Source organism: Vanessa tameamea, chromosome 11 (assembly GCF_037043105.1).
Source record: "Vanessa tameamea isolate UH-Manoa-2023 chromosome 11, ilVanTame1 primary haplotype, whole genome shotgun sequence".
NCBI classification, from domain to species: Eukaryota; Metazoa; Arthropoda; class Insecta; order Lepidoptera; family Nymphalidae; genus Vanessa; species Vanessa tameamea.
Genome location: NC_087319.1, coordinates 10,261,304 through 10,274,516, shown reverse-complemented (window position 1 = coordinate 10,274,516; position 13,213 = coordinate 10,261,304). Strand labels below are relative to the sequence as shown.

At 31.0% G+C, this 13,213-nt stretch overlaps 1 protein-coding gene and 1 pseudogene across 1 annotated transcript in view; both read right to left on the bottom strand.

Moving 5' to 3' along the window:
• LOC113396173 (protein PF3D7_1417600-like) overlaps positions 1-13,213 on the bottom strand; it is a 580,968-nt gene that overhangs the window by 343,032 nt on the left and 224,723 nt on the right. The gene's annotated exons all lie outside the window — the stretch shown is intronic.
• LOC135193521 (cytochrome P450 6B2-like) lies at positions 1,466-3,551 on the bottom strand (annotated as a pseudogene).

The window sequence follows — 13,213 nt, the reverse complement described above, 5'->3', positions numbered from 1 at the left end:
ACCCATCAATCAGCTTAAGGACGCAAAGTCATCACAATTTATTCGGTAAGCGCTTTTATGAATTCGCTAATTATCCGCATTAAGGGGTATCACATATCAAGATGAAAGTAAAGTGTGTGTTACATTTTCATTGAAAAGATCAAAAAAATCAATCCGCAGCGCTAGTTTGTTGCTACATAGCTAGTAGTAACATTTATGTTTCATTATGACTCGTGTGACGACCTCCATGGTCGAGTAGTGTGTACACCAGTTTTCATGGGTACGCCGTTCGATTCCCGGCCGAGTCGATGTAGAAAAAGTTCATTAGTTTTCTATGTTGTTTTGGGTCTGGATGTTTGCGGTACCGTCGTTACTTCTAATTTTCCATAAAACAAGTGCTTTAACTACTTAAATTGGGATCAGAGTAATGTATGTGATGTTGTCCAACATTTATTATTATACCAAAGTTTTAAATACACTTTTATACATTTACTCTTAGTCTGAATAAGGTAATGATTTTTTGACATACATAATACGTTTTAGTAACCCACTTTTGTAGGTCAACTGGGTTGTTCGTTTTACATAACAGGTAGGTGTTTTATATAAACACATGTGTATATTTTAAATAAAATTTACAGCTATAGCTATTTATCAAAAAGGTGGGGAAAATTATCTGTCTGAATACGTTAATTTGACGAACATTTTAACGAACCTGTTTGTTAAGGAAAGTAATAACTTCACACTACGATGCGAAGTATTGCAGCAGTAATTACAGGCGTACAAAAATCGGTCACACTGCTGTAGTAATTAGTTATTGAGATCACGTGTTTCACGTACGCATAAATAATGCAATTTCGACGACGACAAGACCAAGATTCATAATTTTTATCTATTTATTATTATTCTAAGATATTATATTATTAATACGTGATCTTCTCGAAACTGTCATATTTTTAAGAATATAGCGCGCTAAATTTGCTTAGTTAAAGTTTATATGGAATGCTGAAAGCTATAATTTATCTGTTATATGTAATGCTACAAATATATTGTAAAAATATGAAATAAAGCATTCATCGTTTAACTGCTAATGACAACATACTATAACATAATATAGTCTATAGTCAAACTCAAAACCCAAAGACGCATTCTTGTCATTTGTTTGATTTCTTTTGCTATATAGACCATATTTTTGTTAAGAAAAAAATATTTTTTCCTACCTTTCGTTATTTTTAAATAACTCGAAAATTTAAACACAAAAAAAGGTTAAATGTTCATATTTCTATGAAATTTCAATCTAGTGAACTACGAAATATAAATAATATTTCGTTTATTTATTTATCGTATATATATAATATTTTGTTTATTGTTGAATTTAAAAACATCATTCATATAATGTTCAATATTTTTTTTTCTTTAAGTAAGTTCGTAGCATCTTTTACAGAAGCTTTGCTTAGCAGTGGATTTTTAAATTCACATACTTTGCTGACTATAGCGTGCCTTTCATTTTGCTCTCGAGTAGAAGGTCTATGAAATCGTTTCTGCCAGATGATTTATAGTTCCTTTGTCGTTTAACTGCATCGACTAATTGAAGTATTTGTTTTTCGACCCGACTCAACGACTTCAACTTCTTAAACATGCTTGGAAAAAAGCTGTTTTAATGTAATTATGAAAATTTCCTTCGGGCCTATTTTGAATATAGTAGCTCGGAATCGAGTCCGAAGCCACAGGCACCGATAAAGTCGGTAGTATATCGAGTTATGAGATCGCACGCATCGATAGCCTTTCCGGCGGCGGCGGCAGTAAGCGCTGGCGCTTGAAGTTTCTCAGCGCGTTCCACGATCAAAGGGAACATAGCCTTTAAGTTACCACTCGAAAACGCGGGTGTCATTCGCTGTCGCAGTAATTTCCATATGTCTCCGTCCCCATAAAAATATTTCTCAGCAAGGGCTCATTTCCTTTTTGTGTTGATTTAAACCACGTGCATAAAAATGGCTAAAGTCCGCTATTAGTATTCGCTTGACCATTTCAGGATCTCTGATTACTATTAGTTCAGTGCGAGACGCTCGATAAAATCCTACAACTTTTTCGTTTGAATATTTCCAGTATAATGCAGAAAACAATTCGGTTACACTTACACGCATAAAATAATTTCAGGTTATCGTTTCAGGAATAGGACACGTTACATCTTTCTTGACAGTTCATAAATTTAACATATTTTATTTTTCTATAATATTTAAACAAATATATTGTGTACATTCCAGATTTCACCGTATGTTAAGTTATATTGATTCAATCATATTTTCGAATTAATAGTTCTACAAATAATGCAATAAATGTAAATTTTGAAGTGCTATAAACTTTTTTTTATAGATATAAACACTGTTTATATTTATAAACAAAAGTTTTTAGAATTTCGTTGTGATGATGCTTGTTATGTATGCGACCACCCTATGGAGGTACATTAGGACATCGCGTTCGCCGAGACCACCGAGCCCGGTACCAGCAACCCTTGCGCAACATCACGCCGCCCAACAACGGACCACACCTATCCTTCTTTATAATTTCTGTGTCTCTTAGAATTAAGAAAAGTATTAATATTATTTTATAATAATTGGTTCTGAGGGCATTCTTTGTTACAACCTCAACACATGAAGTAGTCTAATTAAATTAGTATTAATATTTGTAAAATAAGTTTGTGAATTCAAATAAATTCACTATTAAAGTACTTTCGGTTTTTTTTAAGTCCTTCGGCTGCGAACGACGTAATTTGCTGTTTATTAAACAGCATCATCACAACGAAATTGTCTCCATGTAAGTAACAGCTTGTTCATAAATTCAATGGCACATTTTATTAAAGATTTAATTAAAGCTTGTGCATGAAATATATTTATAGCGACGGTAATTTTTGAGTAATTTTTTTTTAAATGGTAAATTATTTGAGGTAAAAACCTACCTGAAGCTACATGATAAATATGGACATTATCAAATGCTATTTTCTTGTTATCCATAAGATACGTTCGTATTTATAAATATTAACCGATCTATGCGCCCGTACTATGCATATATATAAATCTTGGAACATTTATAAATATATTTTTACTTTATGAAAAATTAAAGTTAAGTCTTTGCTAAGTTTTTTTCATCATAATAATTATAATGGTTACCCTTAGTTATTTATAAAAGGCATTGTGTCGCTGACTTTTCTTAGACATATTTGAGAATTGAGACCTACAAACTCATATAAAGTTTATCTATTTTAGTTTCTTTTTGAATGTTATATATTATTTTAAATATACATATATTTCTAGACATAGATTATATTTACTTTAATTAATATTATCATTATTTATTTGTTACATATTCACGAATTTTCTACTTACACACAATTTTAACTGACATAGATTTTAAATACACAGTTATGCTACTCTTAGGATTTAAAAGATTTACCGCAATCCAGAGGGCCCTGCTCCGCACTTGATCAGAGAGAGCACAGTGTCGGCGACTCTGATGTCGTATTTGTGTATAGATAACACGAGACTTTGCTTTAGGATGGTCCTTTCTGAGGCACCCATCGTTCGGCCGATGAATCTGCCTTCATAGGTTAAGCTATATCTCAATAACTTTGCAACGTATTACTTTATGGTGTGGAATGTATTTTTTTTATATAAGATATATTATTTATTAAACAGGACTAAGGTGTTAGTCGTAAGACGTCAACTGTCAAGTTTTGTAGTGAATTTCAGTTGCCAGTTCAGCTAGACACAGACAGCTAACGCAAGTCGCAAACTGCAAAGCGACCCTGTCTTCTTCCGTGCCTGGCCGTACCACGCACCGTGCCGTCCCTCGCCGTACCACGCACCGTGCCGCTCCACGTCGGTCGTACCGTAAGTAGATTGTGCACTAATATAGAAATATAGGCGGAACGGATCGTTCCACCTGTTTAGGGTTGAGGCCAGAGAGTAGCGCATAGTCGCCACAATCGTCTACTAGAGACCATCCCGGCTTCTCAAGGATGCAATTTATTAATTATACGATATTATACTTAGTGCCATCGAGGATTTAAGCATATTATATATTTTTACAGTTGTGACAGAGCCACAGAAAGTTAGCTGTGTGCACTGGAAACTGGACTCGCTTAAAGATAAACGCAAAGTTTTTTGCGATGAGATGGAACTAGGGTATAAACATAAAATCATCTACAGCGTACCTATTTATATTTATAAATGTAAAGGGATGATGTAACAACACTGAAACTCTTTAAAAAAGTTTTAACCTTATCGGCCTTGGTTTCTAATATTCCATGACATGTACGAGTATTTTTTATTAACTTACCTAAACTATGTAATTGGTAGATTATCATTTTAAGAATAGATATTAACATACAAATTAATAAAACACTTACATCAAATTAATAAAAAAGAGACGAAATATTTTTTAATTTTCCCCAAGGGAAAGCGGTGACAAAATGGAGATACTGATACTTATCGTAAGACAATTTAAATTGGCAAGCGTTTTCAATCACGTAGTATAATTTAAGATAAGTCATTAATAATCCTATTACAATAATTGAAAAAATTGACGCGTTAATAATCTCTGCAATTTTCTTATCGCCATTATATTATAAATTAATTTTTACTCTTCTTGTATTTAGCTGTCAATTTTATTTAAATCCTTATTGCGTGCGGTGTTTACCTATACCTATAATTGGCTTATCGTTGTTTCAGTGGTTTTTAAGTTCAAAACTGTCATAGATGGATTGAAATTGAATTAATATAATAATTATAATTTTAAAATTTGTAATATGTATTTGTATTTATTTTACTCATATTTTTATATTTATATTCCTGTTTAATATTTATTAATATATTTAATAAGTATTTAAAAGGTCTTAGAATATTACGAACATTTTAAAAATACTTTAAATGCTTTTGTGGTATAAAAAATATTAATTGGGATTTTTAAGGATGTATATAATCTTTTTTAGAAATTCGATACACGATTGAAGAAACTTTGTATGACACAAACTTTTATGAATTCATCAGATTTTCAGACTGACTACTTTAGGACACATTCTTTATTGTTTTCGAATTAGAATTATTTATTTAAACATATATATCGTATTAACTAAACCAATTGCTATAGCAATGTTTATTTATAAAATAACAAAGAAAACAAAAATTAAACCTTATAATATGCTCAAATTACTCAAAGAATTCACTTAATTAAAAGTTAAGTCAATTGTTAACGGCATTAGCCCCTTTCAATCGATACCGCCTTTAAATCAAATTACATCTACATGGTTATGCGTTCGTCTTACAGAGTTCGATTGTAAGGGGCTAACCGTTAAGCTACTATTCAGGGTGGCACAGTTTGAACTGATAAAATAGTGGAGCCCCGTGGACAAGAATTACAACATTTAATACTGAAATTGCTTAATATCTACAATACTAAATCAAGAACATTGAACTATAGCGGGCCCACTTTTATCAGTTCAGGTTGTGGTGGGAATCGTTTATAGCAAATAAAGCAAACACAATTCAAAAGATACTCACTCCTTTATTATGTCAAACCTTTTTACACATACACACACACACGCCTCGTATATTGTTGTACAAGTTTTATACACTTAGGAACCACGATTTTTACTAGTTCACCACCAAAGATGAACTGCCGAAGTTGACGCCATCATGATTCCTTTTTTTACCTACCCTCAATGAGAGAAATGGCGGCAACCGGAAGTTCGTCTTTGGTATTAACATTTACAAATCAAGATTACTTGTAAATTATTTATCACGTAATATCATAATATCCTAAATATTTAATAGTTTATTTTACAATTGTTAAAAAAAAAATATATAATTATATTTTTTCTTTAAATGTTCACTTTCTTTAATTTCTATGTACCGGGTCCGAAATGTGTACTATTAACAGTCTATAAATATACTTTTATTTTATTCCTAACTTGGTAACCATTTACCATCAGGCCGCTATTTGCCAGTCCGCCTACCCAACACAAATAAAAAAGAACTCATACCACTGTAATGACGTCTAATAACAGCAAACACAATTTATCAAAAGTTGTCTATATTTCTGCATAAATATTATCGTTTGTTGAACGATTAGCCGAGAGCTTATTCAAACATTGTTCTGTGAGCGTTTTCAGTTTCAATAATATAATTATGCAAAGTGTCCTGACTTTTCAGTAATTATATTATTGTGAAAATATTCGTTAATTGCTGTTAATATTTGTTTTAGGTCTGTCAATAAAAACGGTAAAATCTGATAACATTGTTCTTTTCACAACATACCGATTCACATATATGAGTATTTTCTTTTGTTTTCTCCATATTATATAATTGTAAATTTAATAATATAAATTTTGAAAGTTTTTCGATTCACTTAAAAGTTGTTATTTCAAAGGACTGAAAATATTTTAGACGAATGAAACAAGTATTTATTCCATAATATAACATGATAATCAATATTAATAAAGTAATCTACGGTAAATTGACATAAAATAAAGCAGCTTAGTCTAATATTAATTAAATAAATGCCTTATATATTGATGTCATATCGTAAACCAAAACCAATTACGCTAATTTCCCATAAATTTCCACAAAATAAATCTCAGTAATTATGCATCCGCAGTGTGGTTTTATCAATCAATCCCTCAACGCGTGTCGTCAGAGCCAAGTAAGGGGATTATCGTTAGACGAATATTAACACCATCAAGTATTATTTTATTCGTAATATTCATTCGCAGTTCCTACCTGCATAATGCCTATGGGAAGAATATTATACCAACTATTTAATGATAAATAATAATTTTCATAAAATTATCTAGTTCCTTTACGGTACTTTTTTTAAATATATAGTTGGTAGTCGGACATGTATTGACATACCATTTCTTGCATCGCCAAAGCGTCACCAGCGATTTTTATAGCTAAGACGAGATGTCCAATGTGCCTTTGTTTCAATGGTTCATACATATATAGTTTTACTGTCGATACACTGGGTCCTTGTAGTAGTAATGCAAAAAGCTTCATTAAAAGTATAACACCTCGCCTTATCGCCTCCACTAGTAACTGGAGGGCTGGTTCGTTTTTTGCTCAGTGAATCGGAATTGCGATTCAACAGGGAAATGCTGCTAGCATTCTTGCCACCATTCCACGCAATCAAGATTAATAGGTACAGTAACTACTTTTAACTACTATTTATATATATTTAAGGAATTCATGGATGTTAATAATTCTTATATAATTTTTTTTTTTTTAAATATGTTTACTCCGCAGTTGAATATTTGATGAGCGAGTGTTACCAACACTCACACACAACACACAAAACTCAACCACGAAGGGCCGTATAAAAAAATCAAACAATTACTACTGTCACATTTAAAGTCACGGGCTAGTTTAAATGAGTTTTTTATAATTATGCTTAATTAGCATTTTCCATTTCACCTACCTATATTATAAACTGGATGGCGTATTAAATATTCCAACTACAAAATAAGAAGTCAAATGTATAAGCATTTTCGTATAAGCTTCTTAAACAAATGGAACCATCTAGGTATTCTCGAAATAAATTTACCCTGAAAGTAATGCGTAAACAAATCTCCCATCTAGCGAGGAGGACTTTCAAAGATCCAGTCAACATCAATACAAGTGTGTTATACAAAACACAAGAATAGATAAAATAATTCGTCTATACCTATATAGGTGTATACCTATCTCTAGATTTGCGTTTTGAGCTAAGGATCAGTGACTGGAACATGTGAATCTCAACCGAAGGGTTAGGCTTTGCGTCAGTACCAATGAATTATCGTGAGTTTAATTTTTGAAAACTGAAAATGAAAATTTTACCGAGAGTAGTAATATTCAACAGGATACACGTGAAGGTTTTCTTACGATGTTTTTCCTCAAGAGATTAATCATTATGAACCAAGCGAAACGGAGTGCAAATATTTTGAGTTGTTTCATAAGATATTTTGATATATGTGATTCCTGATATATTTTATTTGCTTGCCCAACTGTCTCACGCTTTATTTTGGGCTGAGAATTTTCACATTACGATAAACTTTGACTCATCGTGTCACGAAATTGTAAACATTACCAACTATCTGACTCCGGTCTAAGAATTTCTCTTCGGTTTCGGAAAAATCCAAAACCTATTTATTGGTCCAAGCCCGGTCCAACCACGGGATTTGTGACCACATAATATACCAACCTCCTCATAACTAGACCAACGAGCCAGTATATAAAAATATACATAATATATCGTTTTTACCCAATAAGACTATATAATACGTTATGTAAAATTAGTTCCAAAAACGTTAAAACATATTATAAAGTCTCCGTAAAGAACAAAATGCAGGTAGGGTGTTTTATATTCTAAGGTGGATAAATCTGCACTAAACGTTGGCTTCTACTCGTAACACAAACGCACACGTTCACATATCACCGAGTTAGACACACGAGGCAATAACCATTTGTCAATGTTAATTTATACTGTCCCTTGTCGACGGTAATAAAGGTAAAGACGCTTTGGTTTTATTCTAGCAGTGAACCACTCAAAAACGTTTAAAACTTTATCACTTATGAACAAATAAACATTGGAGCAATGACTAATGGCTCTTTCTTTTGTATTTTTTTGCGTTTTCTTATGAAATAGGTAAGCGGACGGACTAGTGGCCCACCTGATGGTAAATGGTCACCATTACCCATAGATATGTACGCAGTTAGGAATATACAGCATAGCAATAGAGATACTAAAATGTTACAACACAAGGAATTTAATTAAGTCGCCTAAATTATTATTTAGGTAATCATTTTTCAAATATTTTATTAATATAGAGAATGGTCTCGTTTTTTTTTTTTGTATTTTCTGGAACGCCATATCACAACCTTATTGCCTGAACGTTAAAGGGGTTATTAAAAAAATGTGAAATGCCATGTTAACTTTGAAAACAGTTAGGTTTTTAATTAATTGCTATGACACCAAAACATATTTTAATGTTACTCTATTTCACTGAACATATATATCAGCTTATTTGTATTTGTACCTAAATTCATTGAATGTTCATTGTACACACTCGCAATGTACTTGCGGGTCGTTAATAACAAACATGTGTTCCAATATGAATCCTAATAAAGCTTTAGGTTGCGGTTAATAGACTGTGACATGATTTTGACATGCTTTGTTAAATTACATTAACATATTAAAACACCGCAATGTTTAACACAACGCGCCTATTGGGGCTATTGGCTATTGAAATATTTCATGAACGAAACAACCTTTGAATTTAAATCTATGTGTTTTACGTATTCAACTAAATACATATTTTTCTTTATGTAAATATTATTGTGGGATTTATTATTAAAGTAAAAACCTACTTATAGTAAGCGATATGATATTATTGGAACATTGTATGAATATTTCGACGATTTATTATCGAAACTCAGTCTTACTTTTTGGAACGAAATTCTTTTATGCTATTACATTACGGTACAGTGAACTGGTAGAAATCTTCACGTAAGGAAAAAGCGTTATTCCCCTCCAGGTAATCTTTCACTCTCTCTTTCTTTCTGTTTCTATCTCTTTCTAGTATATATATAATGTTATATAACATTATTTTAGTGTTTTTTAATTCACAAGGGATTTTATTTCTTGCAATTCAATTATTCTTAAACGATGTTAATTTGTTCATCGTGTCTGTTATTTAATACATAATTAACTAAAGTTAAGTTACACGCGTCGTCGGGACTAGGTGAGATTCTCTTTACCACGGGAACAGCTCTAGCTTGGGTAACTCGATATGGGGGAAACGCGTAAACGTCTCCAGCGAGATAAAAGGGAGTATCATTATTATAATTATCATTATATAACGAACTTCTATTTAGAATTTATTAAGAAAAACAGGTCCACTTTATCATATTTTATTTAAACTTATCGATTTGCACAGTCATATGAACTGGTTAGCATTACGAGTCTTTGTGGTATTGGAAGAATATTTAAACGAAGAACGTTTAAATATTCGTTTTGAATAATTTTTTTCACACATATCGATTGGGGTATCGAAATGAATGGATTCAGAAAATCATATATATATATATCATCAGACGTAGGCCTCCCCCAATAGCGGTGTAAGGGGATGCAACTACGTCTCAGTTCCCCAAGTCATCCTCATCTGCACGTGGTGCACCCTGCTGATTAAATATACATACTAAAAATAAGTGAAATAAAAATAATATTTAAAAGCAGATTATTTTTGTTGTTAAGGAATTGGAAATCTATTCCTTCGTTCTGATAATCCAATAAATCCTACTCGACCGGCGGCGTCGCTAAGGTCGAGGTGAGGAGAGAGCAAGTGCCAGGCTCTGGAGAATATTGCTTATATATGTTTTCCTTACTTTTAATAATCTTTGTATGATGTATAATCAGATAATTCCGTTTACAGATCCTTTTTATTTTATTATTTAAAAAATTAATTACCTGTTTATGCACCAAAAAACCTAATTAGGTATATACATCTACAGGTCGTACATAAATAATTGGAAGTAGCACATTCGCCTTCTACTATTTTTATGGTAATAGTTTAGTTAAGTTGTATGTTATAAATATTAGTTAAATTAAAAATTACTTTTGGCTTAAAATTAAAAAAGTCTTGTGTAACAACGTGAGACGCGTGCGCTAAAAAAAGGTAAAATTATGAAGTGCACCTTAGCATGTAAGATGTTTTTAAGATGTATCACTCGCTAGGCGCAAGTTTAATTCCAGGTGTTCTGTACGTATGGTCGTACTGCCTTATAATACATATTTTTTGATATTGAGTTCAAGGTATATAAATACCTAGTCTACATAATGAATAGATAAATCATATTTCAAAAATGTAAATATTCATTAATTATAACTAAATAACATAAAAACTGTCACTAAAACTGGCGACGAATTAACTTTAACTAGTGTTTGATCGGTATCATCAACTCTTTAAAAATGGTAAGACGAATTTTATTTTAATTACAACAATGAAAATATTCCATACGTTGTTTCACTAAAATCAAAATATTTAAAAAAAAACAAATATCACTCTTTGATTTTCTAAACCTGTAATAAAACATCCGCCTTTTTACTTTTTTATTTAACTTATTATTATTATTTAATACGTTCCTTAACTTCTTACAATTATAAAGATTAAAGTGTCATAGCTTATAATATACTTAAATGTATAATATGAATATGATACCCACTTTAAATAGCTCAGTGTCTATTCGCCATTCGCCTCTGAATGTCCCATTGACATGCAGTTTGTATGGATATTGCACATTCCTATTGTTTCACGAACATACCCAGTAGTACGTACCCAATTTTCTCTTCAAACATGTTATCATCCTATGCATATTAATTTTTATCTCAAAAAATATACAATATTTTGATATATTTAGTCTATGTCCAATCTGAAACTTTAGTTTAAGATTCATAATATTTTAATATTATGGAAGTCGATCGATACCATTCGATTTAGTAGTTTTAGTATTTAGTTTATGGGTATTATAATAGTATATACGATAAAAAAATATGTTGATAACATAATAATATTATCTCGATAAATATAATTTCAAATAGTAAAATATAACCAAAAGCTTACGTGCGAATTCATAATTCGTTTTTTTCAAGTTCAATCAAAAACAAGTAATCTTCATGAGTTTTATCGTCGACCGAAATGTTAAATAAGTATTTAACATAATCCGGCGTTTGACTTTGACCAACACCGACTGTCTTAAATACTTCACATAAATACCACATTTTATTATCAAAGCAAAAATCAGTTATTAACAGAGTGAGTTACAAAGTGAGATTTTATAGCACTGGCTACTATTGCATGAAGCGTAGTAACGGCTTGGGAATTTTGATTATTCAAGGGCAATTTATATAGACAGCTTTGCTATTCAACAAGATTAATCAAACCGACAATATCGTTGTCGTTTAGATTAATGCGGTATAAAACAATTTTATTGTACTGCTGCACAAATGATTATGGCTAATTATGTAAACACAGTACTAATAATTTTAGAATTTACCGGATGAAATTCATAGCTATATGGATTTTTATTTATCGATACATAATATTATATGTAGCATTACTTTTTCTTCTTCTTCTTTATTAGCTTTCCCGTTCGTTTTTCGTTGATAGAAACAAACATGTGTTTCTTCCTGCTGTCTATATTTTTAGACACAGATAATTTTAATAATTTCCACTAACTTGATCCTCTAATGACCCACCATTAGGTGGTTTGTTTTTTTTTATTATATTTAAAAACAAAATTGGAACGTTAACTTGAAAATAATATGTTTTAATTAAATGTTGTCACAGGCTTTCATTACGGGTCGGTAACCTAATCCGTTTCGTAACACATACCTATTTATTTAGGTCTATTTGTTACCGAAATATATTAGGGTTAAAAGCTATTTTCGTCAGTTAAAGATAAAAATAACAAATTCAACTATCTTAATACAACTTCGTATGAAATGTGGGAGTTCAAATTCGATCGAACTACACATCAGTGTAGCCAACTGTCGTTACGAGGAAAATAGGTTTAAATGGTGATAGCATTTTTTTTATACACAAAAAATATGAAAATGCGCGAGAGTTTAATGCGTAAGTGAAATAAATATCAGCCCAATTATAATTTTAATTCATTTGTTTTTAATTAAATCCATCGATTTCTAATAAGAAACTATGTAATGTTTGATCAAGTGGACGTTACATAAAAAAAACTCAATTCCAGATATAATATACGTCTTTTGAACGTAAACGTTACTATCGCACGCCAAAATGATATTAGTATTCACAATTATTGCTCTTAATCAGAAATAAAATAATCAGTCATGTGTTGGAATCCAAGCCATAATCCAGGCATTTTCATCCAAAAATATTCTTTAGTTGAATAAGATTATTTGATAAGAGAGATAATTATAAGATTTATTAATTAACTTTGATACAAGCGAAAAGCAGGGTATATAAGTCTGTTTTATTTCTAGTATTAATAATTTGTATATCAGCTTTTATGGAATATTTTTGTATATTCTCCCGTAAAAATAGTATATCAACATAAATATATTTTTTGAAACAGCTATTAATGGATGAATATTTTCACGTAATTATGTTCAGAAACTAATATTATAAATAATTCGCGAGAGCTCTTTTCTGCAGAATAAATACAACTTCAATATGTAC